This window comes from Chiloscyllium punctatum, chromosome 27 (assembly GCF_047496795.1).
Source record: "Chiloscyllium punctatum isolate Juve2018m chromosome 27, sChiPun1.3, whole genome shotgun sequence".
Classification (NCBI taxonomy): domain Eukaryota; kingdom Metazoa; phylum Chordata; class Chondrichthyes; order Orectolobiformes; family Hemiscylliidae; genus Chiloscyllium; species Chiloscyllium punctatum.
Window position 1 is genome coordinate 41,883,028 of NC_092765.1, and position 12,469 is coordinate 41,895,496.

Below are 12,469 nucleotides of genomic sequence, written 5' to 3' on the forward strand. Positions count from 1 at the left end.
TTTGTAATATTACCTTATATCATTGTCCTGATTTTTGACCCAGCTACAGTGAAGGAAGGGTGACTAATATCTTTGACTTCAGAAAGTGGAGTGGAGGAAATGCCCCTGTCTGCATCGATGGTGCTGAGGTGGTAGGAAGTTGAAGCTTTCAAGGTGTAAACATCATCAACAACCCCCACAATCTATCTCAATCTATTCACATCATGCCACAGTTGAGAAAGCACACCAATGCCAAGAATGTGGTGCTGGAAAAGCACAGCTGGTCAGGCAGCATCTGAGGAGCAGGAGAATCGACGTATCGAGCATAATCTCTTCAATGGGCATCTTCCTGATGAAGAGCATTTGCTTGAATCATCAATGCTCCTGCTCCTCGGATGCTGCCTGACTGGTTGTGCTTTTCCAGCACCACACTCTCGACTCTGGACTCTAGCATCTGCAGTCCTCATCTTCTCCCAGGCACACCATTGCCTCTACTTCCTCAGAAGGCTTAGGAAATTTGCCACATCCTACAAATTTTTATAGATTCACCACAGAAAGCATCCTAGCTGGATGCATCACAGCTTGGTACAACAACTGTGCTGCCTGAGACCGCAAGGAATTACAGACAGTTGTGAACGCAGCCCAGTCCATCAGAAAAATCAGCCTTCCTTCCTTGCACTATATTTGCACTTCCTGTTGCCTCAGGAAAGCAACCAACATCATCAAAGACTCCTCCCACCCCGTTATACTGTCTGCCATTCTCTTCCATTGGGAAGAAGATACAAGTGTTTGAAAACAAATACTCAAGTTTTAAAAACAACTACTTCCTCACTGTTATCAGACCTGTCATGCATGAGAGTTGATCTTTCTCTGCACCTTCTCTATAGCTGTAACACCTTATTCAGCATTCTGTTCTACTACACTGATGTACTTAGGTCAGGTATGATTTGTATGGTTATTATACAACACAATACTTTTCACTGTACCTCGGTACATGGGACAATAATAAATCAAATCAATTCAACGTAGTTTGGTAATCAGAGCTACAGGTTCAAAGTTGGCTATAAAAAAGACAATTCTTTTCACATTAAGATCTACAAAGCACAATGCAAAAGACCCGGTGAACTAAATGCCACAGGATCTTTTCAAAGGCAATTGAACATGCATTTGGAAAGTAGAAACTTGTTATGGTGGTGGGATGAATTTAGGAATAGGAATAAAATGAGAAGTTCAGATTAAGTGACCCTCTTATACTATAATATTTTATGAAAAACTAATAGTGAGACACAATGAATCAGTACAGGTGTCCAACAAAGCCAATTAAAGCAATAAGTTTTAGGGATGTCATACAGGAGGTGAAGGATTGGAATGTCTGTGTTGGGGGTCTAGACAGCTGACGACACAGTTGCTGAACTCTGTCCAATCTGTGCCATTCAATCCTTCCCCATCAGGAGTAACTTTAGCTTGGCACCAGGCTATGATAAACACTCCAACAAGGAAGCACAGGGCTGTGGTCAGGCCATTGGCTTTTTGCTATGTAAGCGAACTCATTTTGATCTCTCACTGACAAGCCAGACTCAATGTTCCCTAACATTCCCCAATCAAATGTTGCACTATGGGAAAGTGAAGATCTGCCTAGTTAATTATACTTCCTACTCTCCTTTTGGCCAATTTGTCAGACATGTGACATGCTTGTTTGTTTGGACATGCTCACTTGAAGGTGACTCAAAGAATATTATGGGTAATGGAGTTACGATTTGGAAGAATTTGATTTGCAAATGTGTTTCTTTGAATCTCTTTTTCCCATTCTATCTATTTTCCCTTCCTTATATTTCTTTTCCCAATTTTCCTCTCATTCTATCTTTGTTCTCCATCCTCTCTAATCGATGGACGTCATTGAGTGTATTTATGACAGAAATTGGTAGGTTCTTCATTTGTAACGAGGTCAAAGGTTATGGAGAGAAGGCAGGAAATTGGAGTTGAGAAATATATCAGTCATGATTGAATAGGAGAACAGACCTGACAGACCAAATGAACTTATTCTGCTCTTATATCTTATGCTCTATTTTCTTTCCTTGTCCCTTTTCTTCACCTCTGTTCCTCTCTCCATATCTCAGATCCCCACTCTACTTCCTTGCTTTATTCTCTCTTCCTCCCCATCTTTACATACTTTTCTCTATCTTCTTTCCCCTGTCTCTTTCCTTTACAAATAATCTCTATCGTACCCCACTCTCTCCCCTCCTATCTTATATGGGGATCCAAACACACACACACCATTTTCACCTTACACCCAGATAGAGCAGTTATTCACATGCACTTCTTTCAATTTAGTCGACAGCATTTACTGCTCACAATGTAATCTCCTTTGTTGGTGAAACCAAATGCAGACTATTTTTTTATATTTCAAAAATATACTTTATTCATAAAATACTTTAATGGTCTGTACAGTTGGACATGCCATACATATGTAAACATTCCATTTGTTTGCATACCGAAAACAGAGTAATCATTCCTATTTACAGGTCTGTACGATTACATTTTTAGCTGAGGCGTCAGCAGAGCCCAAATGACTGCGCGGGCCCCCTGTTCTTCTTTAGGCAGGCAGATGTTACACGGTGGTCTTTCCCCATCGCGCCTTGGTGGCAGCTGCCCCAAGCTTCAGCGCATCCCTCAACACATAGTCCTGGACCTTGGAATGTGACAGTCTGCAACACTCAGTCGGGGTCAACTCCTTCAGCTGGAAGATCAACAGGTTTCGGACAGCCCAGAGAGCGTCCTTCACCGAGTTGATGATCCTCCAGGCGCAGTTGATGTTCGTCTCGATGTGTGTCCCGGGGAAGAGGCCGTAGAGCTCGGAGTCCCGCGTCATGGCGCTGCTCGGGACGAACCTCGACAAACACCACTGAATTCCTCTCCAGACTTCTTCTGCGTCGGCACATTCCAGAAGGAGGGGTGTGACAGTCTCGTCCCCCCGCAGCCGCTTCGAGGGCAGCGTGTGGTGTGGCTGAGAGTCCGGGCGTGCATAAAGGATCTTACAGGCAGAGCCCTTCTCACCACCAGCCAAGCCATGTCTTGGTGCTTGTTGGAAAGTTCTGGCAATGAGGCATTCTGCCAAGTGGCTTTGACAGTCTGCTCAGGGAACCACTCGATAGGATCCGCCCTCTCCTTTTCCCGAAGGGTCTCAAGGACACTACGTGCTGACCACTTCCTTATGGACTTGTGGTCAAAGGTGTTTATCTTCATAAACTTCTCCATGAAGGACAGGTGATATGGAACGGTCCAACTACTCGGAGCGTTCCGCAGCAGCGAGGCCAGGCCATCCTTCGCAACACCGGGGACAGGTAGAACCTCAGTACGTAGTGACACTTGGTGTTTGCGTACTGGGGATCCACGCACAGCTTGATGCAACCACACACAAAGGTGGCCATCAGGGTGAGGGTGGCATTGGGTGTATTTTTTCCCCCGTTGCTCAGATATTTGTACAGCGAGTCCCTTCGGACCCGGTCCATCTTTGACCTCCATATAAACTGGAAGATGGCCCGGGTGACTGCAGCAGCACAGGTTCTGGGAATAGGCCAGACCTGTGCCACATATAATAGCAATGACAGTGCCTCACACTTGATGACCAGGTTTTTTCCCGCGATGGAGAGCGACCGTAGCTTCCATCTGCCCAGTTTCTGCCTCACTTTGCTGATACACTCCTCCCAAGACTTGGCGCACGCCCCAGCCTCCCCGAACCAAATACTAAGCACCTTCAGGTGGTCGGTCCTGACGGTGAAGGGGATCGAGGATTGGTCGGCCCAGTTCCCGAAGAGTATGGCCTTGCTCTTGCCTGTTTGACCTGTTTGTTGTTGTGTACGTGCTAGGATCATGAATAAAGCCAATCTGTTCTCCCAAGCCATTCTGCTGGTTGCATGGAGCTGCTCTGCTATACCCTTGACTGCATCCCTCGTGTAGTTAATGAATGTTGTGGTTCTGTTCGCCGAGCTGGGGAATTGTGTTGCAGATGTTTCGTCCCCTGTCTAGGTGACATCCTCAGTGCTTGGGAGCCTCCTGTGAAGCGCTTCTGTGCTGTTTCCTCAGGCATTTATAGTGATTTGTATCTGCCGCTTCTGGTTGTCAGTTCCAGCTGTCCGCTGTAGTGGCCGGTATATTGGGTCCAGGTCAATGAGCTTATTGATTGAATCTGTGGATGAGTGCCATGTCTCTAGGAATTCCCTGGCTGTTGTCTTCTTCCAAACAGTAGTTAATGAACCTTTGTTGATTGTAGAAAATATAGTTTATCCAATCCACATTCTTGTTGACCGTTACCCACCAGAAGAGAGCCGACTCAAAGCCTGCTGTAATCTGATTGCGAGCCTTGAACTCATCCGGCACCCCTCTAGGAACTCCTATAGAGTCCAGATAGATACGATCATCAAAAGAGGTATCCAATAATGATCTTTTACTCTGACTCATTTTTGTGACAACTTTTTCCTTTTCAAATGCCAAGATCAATGGGGTTGCCAATTGCACATGTGCCTCCCCAGTCAGGAGATAGGGTGGGTCTCAGCATTCTCCCTCCACAGTACCACCACAGATCTGCTCGGGGGATTTGCAGCGCTGAGTAGTTCCCTCCCTTGTCTATTCCAGTCACATTTTCAATATCGATACACGATTTCAGCTCACTGACATCTCTGAACTGATTTAGACCTTGTCTGCAAACACACCGTGTGTGATTGCTGACCATAGTCAATCATTGGGATGGGGGTTTAAATCTTTCTTCTCCAAGGGAGGGAATATTAGTGATAGGGAAGTACAATTCCCATTATTCCACGCAGTCTTATCCTGATAGAGGGTGATCATACATTCCATGCCCTTCCTGTCTCGCTGCGACCCAAGCAGAAAGGGAACTACTTGGGCCACTGGCCTACTGGAGGCACACGCACAGCAATTGCTTTTATTCAGACTTTTCACAGTGTACTTTACCCATTCAAGCCAGGCATTTAAATCCCCGTAACCAAGTTCTATTTCAATGGTCTGTTTTAAGTCCTTTATCTCTATAATTTGTACTACCTTAGGGTCGTTGGGAGGGGTGAAAGGATATGCCTGTGGCATCTGAGTGCTCATTTTATTCACTTCGACTGGCCACTTTCCTCTGCCCACCTGTATGCGGAAACAACAACCCGACAAAAGCTTCCTGTTTGCCTTCATTTCTATCCCAAATGTTTCATTTAATTGGACCTGACAGGAGTCCCTTCCCAGAACCACCTCGTGCCATGTGGTTTTCTTTATTGTTAAATATATCGGGTTACACTTTGTGTGGGGACACTCAAAAGCTGGCCGGAAGGGGCCCCGGTGTATTGTGATGAGTTGATTAATCCAAGTACCATCCCCAAGGCCATCCCCGTAGGACTTAATGTGTATATCTGAGTTGCCGTACTGTCTCTTATTTTCTACATCTCCACAATAAACTAGGCTGCAGGCATCGGTGCTGAAAATGTGTTCCTGGAAAAGCGCAGCAGGTCAGGCAGCATCCAAGGAGCAGGAGAATCGATGTTTCGGGCATCAGGCAGGCATCGGTATCTATTACTTGTGGATTAGCACTCTCAGGGACCTTTATCACCAAGTAAGAGGACCACACCAAGGTTGGACAAAATCCCACACCTCATTCCAGAAATAATCCTGCACTTGCTTTGCCACTGTATACTCAGTTACTCAAAGTCTCTTTAGCCTGAGTTTCAATGGTTCTTTCATTGATTCGGCCATCCAGACTTCTTTCTCAACCGGAGTCTCCACTGGTCCGTTAATTCTGTTGTAGTGAATCCAACCTGTCTCCGCCATCCTTATCGCTGTTTCGGTAGTCAAAAGAATCTGGTATGGCTCTTCCCAATCCGGTTGTAATTTAGTCTCTGTCCATGACCTCACAAGGACCCAATCTCCCAGCTGAATTGGATGAACAGCAAAATCGAGAGGTGGAGTCTGTGCGAGTAAACCCTGTCTCCTGAGAAAAGACAAATAGGAGGACAGGCCCAGTATATATTTTCTTAAGAACAAGTCCTTAGTCTCGGGGATCGGCAGTCCCCCTGTCGTTCCCAAGTATGGCAGCCCAAATAATATTTCATAAGGGGACAGATCCAAATCTTTCCTTGGAGCCGTTCGCACACGTAGGAGTGCTATCAGCAAACATCGGGTCCAGGGGAGTCTGGTCTCTAATACCAATTTGGACAACTATCTTTTAAGAGTTTGGTTCATCCTCTCGACCCTCCCTGAAGACAGAGGGTATAAAAATCCCAGGAGATTTCCAAGCTTTGCATTATTCCCTCAAGCACCTTAGAGGTGAAGTGACTTCCCTGGTCTGAGTCTATACGCTCCACTATCCCATACCACTCAAGAATGAGCTTAGACACCACACTTGCTGTTGCTGCGGCCAGGGGGTATGCTTCCACCCAACCGGATAAATGGTCTACTGTAACCAACATGTATTTTAGCCTTCCTACCCGGGGCAATTCAGTGTAATCTACCTGTATGCTCTGGAATGGTTTTAGCCCAGGGTCTCTCCCATCTGGGACCTGTTTCTTTTGTACCTTCTTGTTTATCTTTTTACATGTTATACAGCCTTCACATATCTGTTTGGCAATCATGTATATCCCTTTACATCCATATTTCCTAAGAACCAAATCACACATGGCCTGCACTCCGCAATGACTCTCCTGATGTAGGACAGCCATGATTTCTCGCATCAGCATCTTAGATAACATTTCCCGACCATCGGGTAGCACCCATTTCCCTTCTACCATTTTTGTAGCCCCTAGTTCCTCCAACTCCTTCTCTTCCCTAGTATTAAATAGGGGTCTCCCCGTAGGTTCCTGTATTGTCTGGACCAAGGTAAATATCTGGGTGACCTGTGGGTTCAATGCTGCCTCCTTAGCGACTTCATTCGCCAACCTATTTCCTCTTATCTCGGGATCATCTCCCCTCTGATAACCATTAATGTGGACTATGGCTATCTCCTTTGGCAGCATAAGGGTTTCCAATACTTGCTGAACTAATGCCTCATGAGCCAGTTCTTTACCTCTACTGTTTACCAGTCCTCTCCTGCCATATTTTCCCGAATGTATGTGCCACCACGAAGGCATATTAGAATCTGTGTAGACAGTTCCTTCCTTCCCCTCCAGAGTTTTAAGAGTGCGATCTAGCGCATAGAGTTCGCAGGTCTGTGCCGACCAGTCATTGGGCAACCTACCAGCCTTGACTACACTCCCCTCTATTCTGTCCACTACCACATATCCGTTACGTCTTTTGCCTTCAATTACTCTGGAGGACCCATCCACAAACAGACTGGCCCCTGCGTGGAGAGGGATGTCTCTAAGGTCCATTCTTACTTTAGTCTGATACTCTATAATGTCAAGGCAGTCGTGTTCTGGGTCCGAGGGAACTACGTCCTTCCCCCCTCCAAAGAAAAGTAGCTGTATTCAGACAAGTGTCTGTGATCAATGTAAGGTCATCCTTCTCTATTAAAATTGCTTCATATTTTAAAATTCTAGAGTCCGTTAGCCACCGCCCTGCCTTCTGGTTCAGTATGGCCTGTACTTGATGCGGGGTGCTTGCTTACTATCCAAGCCCCGCTGAATGTGAGTTTTCAACTTTCTTCCACCAGTAACGCAGTTGCTGCTACTGCCTGCACACACTTGGGCCACCCTCTAGAAACTGGATCTAATAATTTAGGCAAGAATGCTTCCAGCTGTTTCATCCTTCCCCATCGCTGGGTCAGGACCCCCAGGGCTGCTCCCTTATCAACGGTGGCAAACAAGTGAAAGGGCTTATCTAGGGAAGGCAACGCCAGGACAGGGGCATGGATCAAACTTTTCTTCAATCCTACTACTAATTCTTTTTCTTCCTCTGTCCACTTTAACAACTGTGGTTCTTCTTCCGGCAATTTTAGGTATAATTTCTTTGTCTTTTGGGTGTATGACTTGATCCATAATCTACAGTATCCTGTTAGCCTCAGAAATTTCCTCAATTCACATTTAGTCCGAGGGAGTGGCATTCCCATTATCCCTTCAATCCTTTCAGGACTTATTTTCCTTTTTTCTTCACTGACCAGGTGTCCTCAGTATTTTACTTCCCTTTCTACATATTGTAATTTGTTCCTCAAAACCCTAAATCCCTGTTGTCCCAGAAAATTTAGGAATTGATTAGTTGCTTCCATTGTTCCCTTCTCATCTTCTCCCATGACCAATAGGTCATCTACATATTGCAGCAAATTTGCCCCTTGGGGACTTAGAAACTTTTCCAAAATTTGTTCTAAAACCTGGCCAAACCTGGGGACTCAGTGAATCCCTGAGGAAGCATTGTCCATCTATATTGCTGTTTCCGCCCCATTCTTGGGCCTTCCCACTCGAAGGTGAACATGTTTCTGTTTTCCTCTGCCAGGGGCATGCCCAAACGACATCTTTTAGGTCCACCACACTGAACCACTTGTGGTCGTGTGGGATTTTACTCAAGAGGGTATAAGGATTAGGGGCTACCGGGTGTCGAGTCTGTACTATCCTGTTAAGTGCCCTTAGATCTTGTACCAGACGATAGGTACCATCAGTTTTCTTTACTGGCAAAATGGGGGTATTATAGGGGACATGCAGTGTTCCAGCAGGCCGTCCCTAATTAATCCCTCAATCACGGGTTGTAGCTCCCTTCTTCCTTTGGTCGAAATCGGGTATTGTCTTTCACATACCGTCTCCCCCACCTGTTTCAAGCTGATCTTGAGAGGGGGAATCTGGAATCCCCCTCAATTGCCTTTCCGTGCCCTTACTGTGGGGTCTATATGTTTTTCCTGTTCCTTGGTCAAAAGGGTGATTTTTACTCCTAGTTGTCGGTCGCTCACCCCGATCACCAGTCCCAATAATATAATTAAGTCTCTTCCTGACAAACTAGTCTCTTCCGGTGTCTGGAATGTATAATAATTGTCCCTCAATATTTCCTTCATCACTTTCGATCGTCATAGGTTTAAATACGGGGACTTGTAAATCTATCCCCCTTTACACTGGACACTGTTACCTTTTGTTTTGTAAATTGTACTCCTTTGGGTATAACATTTAAGGATGATCATGCTGCCCCCCCGTATCTATTAAGAAAATTGGATCTTCTTTATGAGGTCCCACCTTTAGATTTATCAAGGGTTCCCAGTGGGTCCCCGAGGGCAGGAACCCCTGACGCCTCTATTCTTCATCAAAATTCATAAGCAGTATCGCCCTCTCTTCCCTTTTCAGATCCGGACACTCCCGTTTAAAGTGACCCGTCTTTCCACAGTAGTAACATCCTGCCTGTGGGGATCTCGTAATTTGGTTTACGAACAGGATTGTACATAAAATTTTGCTTCAACGTACATACGAAATTCAAGGTACGAACGAAGGTACGAATGTGAAAAGCCTGTGTGCGACCACGTGGTTTCATTGTTCTGCTTTGCTACGCGCTTGTTGAACGCAAAAGCTCTCGGGCCCTGCGTGTTCTCATTCAGTTCGTCTTTGGCGTGTGCACTGTGAACAGCGTTCGTTGCTACGCCCAAGCGTTCTTATGCTATCTGAACAATGGGAAAAAAATGATTCAGTTTGCGAACTTTTCGGTTCGCGAACTGGGTCCCGGAACGGATTAAGTTCGTAAGTCGAGGCACTACTGTACTTTCTCATTGAGTCCCGCAGCCTCAGTAAAAATGCTGAGGGAGTCTCATCTTTCTCTTGTCGGACCTCAAATGCCTTTGCTAAATTCTGGGATTTAGGGACTGCCTCTCCGATTCCTTTTATTATTAAGTCTTTGAGGTCCTTCATCTGGGTTTGGTCAGCTGCCTCGTTGTTCCCCAGCCTGGGCATGTATTGTGAAACTTCTGTTCAGCTGACATAACTCCCTCCCCAGGGGGGTGTTCTCGTTCCCACAACCTCATAGCTGCTCTTTTGATCATCCCCCTCTCTTCCCCAGTGAAGTGAATATTTAAAATAGACATCAACTCCATCCAAGTGTATAGATTGGGACCTAGAAATTGATCTACTTGCTCAGATAGACCCACAGGATCTTCAATAAGAAGTTTCATCTCCTTCTTAAAGGTCTTGACTTCGCCGCTTGTTAAAGGGGCATTTATGAAGCCAATTGTTCCCTGCCCAATGGGAACTTCCCTGAGAGGGTATACATTTGTCTCTTGGTGTCGTTCATTTAATTTCGGGAATGGATATTCCTCAATATCCTTTTCTATCACTTTACTTCCTTTGTCAGTCCTCCTTTCGGGACTTTTGGTTTCAAAACCTTCACCTGTTCCTCATCTTCCCCCTCCCCTTGCTCGCCACCAGCCGCCACACCTAACCCAGGGCTATCGGCTTGTAGATCGTCAGGCTCATTTTGGAGGGGGGGGGTGGTCATATGGTGGGGCAAATGGTCAACAACATTCCAAGGGGGAGGGGGTGCCGAGGGTGACTTTTCCTCCTTTCCTGTCATAGTTTTCATACTATATAAACGTACGTCTCAGCTGTCCTGGCAGCAAGAGGCTTAGTCGGACTCCTCTTTAGAGAAAGATTGTTTTTCATTAACTTTCATGACTTCAACAATTGACAGACCCAATCCTCTTCCGACCCATATTTCGGCCGAAAGACTGATGGTGGACAAATACTCTCTTTGGTCCAGACAAAACAACAATATTTTATCATAGTTTTCTTATCCTTCTCCCTTGTTCAAGAATTATTTTTCCAGTTTTTCAACATCCGCTCCAAGGGACTTTCTGGCTGAATGTCTTCTGGGACTTCTTTACCCTTTATCCCAGGCGCCTCATTTTTGCTTCCTTTACCTCCCATAGTGGTCAACTCGGCAGTCCCTTAATTTGACAGGTATCACACTCCCAGTCACCAAAGCAATTCTAACTCAAACCCCAATCAAACCTAGGGGACTCTAACCCCAATCAAATCCAGGGGAACATCCCTCCCAAAGGACTTTCCAGAGGGATGTTTTCTCCAGGACTTCTCTATCTGTTTTCCCAGGTGTCTTATTTGACATCCCCCCCTCCCCCAAGGCTCACTGCCTCCCGTGGTGTTCAATCCGTCAGTCGCTCAATTCAACAGGTATCACACCCCCCAGTCTCTTTTCTTCCTTGGTCCATGCAGGGAGTTGCCTGACTGCAGCTGTGCCTACTATTCCATGCCTGCCCTATTTTCCTGTCCTGGTTCGGAATGGCTCCCCTAGGATCCTCGTCAATCAACCGGATGGGGCACCCACCAACGAAAGACACAGGACTATTCTAAAAGGAACGGGACAGGTCTTCCCAGTCGTCGATGGTGACCACTCCGCCGGTGACAACAGTATCCCGGACGACGTCCCCAATTGTGAGAAATGATTCTCATTCTTCAATAATTTCAGTCTGAGTCAGATTCCGAAGCAGGTATTTATTAAAACATTCTTATAAGAATGGGTGTCCGACAAGTAGATACACTGATCAACAGGTTACATCGCAAATCATACAGTTCAGCTGAGTCTCTCGGTACTCCTCTTTTAGCTTATTGCCTTAGCATGCAAAGCGTCAAACCTGTCATAAGCTACTCACTTCACTCCTCCTCTGTTTACTTCTCCCGCTACTCTAAGCCTGTCGCCCCTTAGTCTTGTTTGTTTCTTGCCTTATTTGGCCTTATACATGACAAGGTGCAGGTGTTAGCTTGGCTGTTTTACCACATAGTTGACCATTTCACCATATCTCTCTGTGATCTATTGTTAGCATGCATCCCCCATCACTGCAAGCTGTGTACGTGCTTGCTAGATCAACACTTCTTCCCCACACTGAGCCTTATGACCTGTTTGTGGTTAAGTAAACACAATGACTGCAGATGCTGGAAACCAGATTCTGGATTAGTGGTGCTGGAAAAGCACAGCAGTTCAGGCAGCATCCGAGGAGCAGGAAAATCGACGTTTCGGGCAAAAGCCCTTCATCAGGAAAAAGGCAGAGTGCCTGAAGGGTGGATAGATAAATGAGAGGAAGGTGGGGGTGGGGAGAAAGTAGCATAGAGTGCAATAGGTGAGTGGGGGAGGGGATGAAGGTGATAGGTCAGAGAGGAGGGTGGAGTGGATAGGTGGAAAGGTCATGGGGACAGTGCTGAGCTGGAAGTTTGGAACTGGAGTGAGGTGGGGGAAGGGGAAACAAGGAAACCATTGAAGTCCACATTAATGCCCTGGGGTTGAAGTGTTCCAAGATGGAAGATGAAGCATTCTTCCTCCAGGCGTCGGGTGGTGAGGGAGCGGCAGTGAAGGAGGCCCAGGACCTGCATGTCGTTGTCAGAGTTGGAGGGGGAGTTGTAATTTCGGGCCACAGGGCGGTGTGGTTGACGTTTCCTAAAGCGCTCTGCTAGGAGGCGTCCAGTCTCCCCAATGTAGAGGAGACAGCATCAAGAGCAATGGATACAATAAATGATATTGGTGGATGTGCAGGTAAAACTTTGATGGATGTGGAAGGCTCCTTTGGGGCCTTGGATGGAAGTGAGGGAAG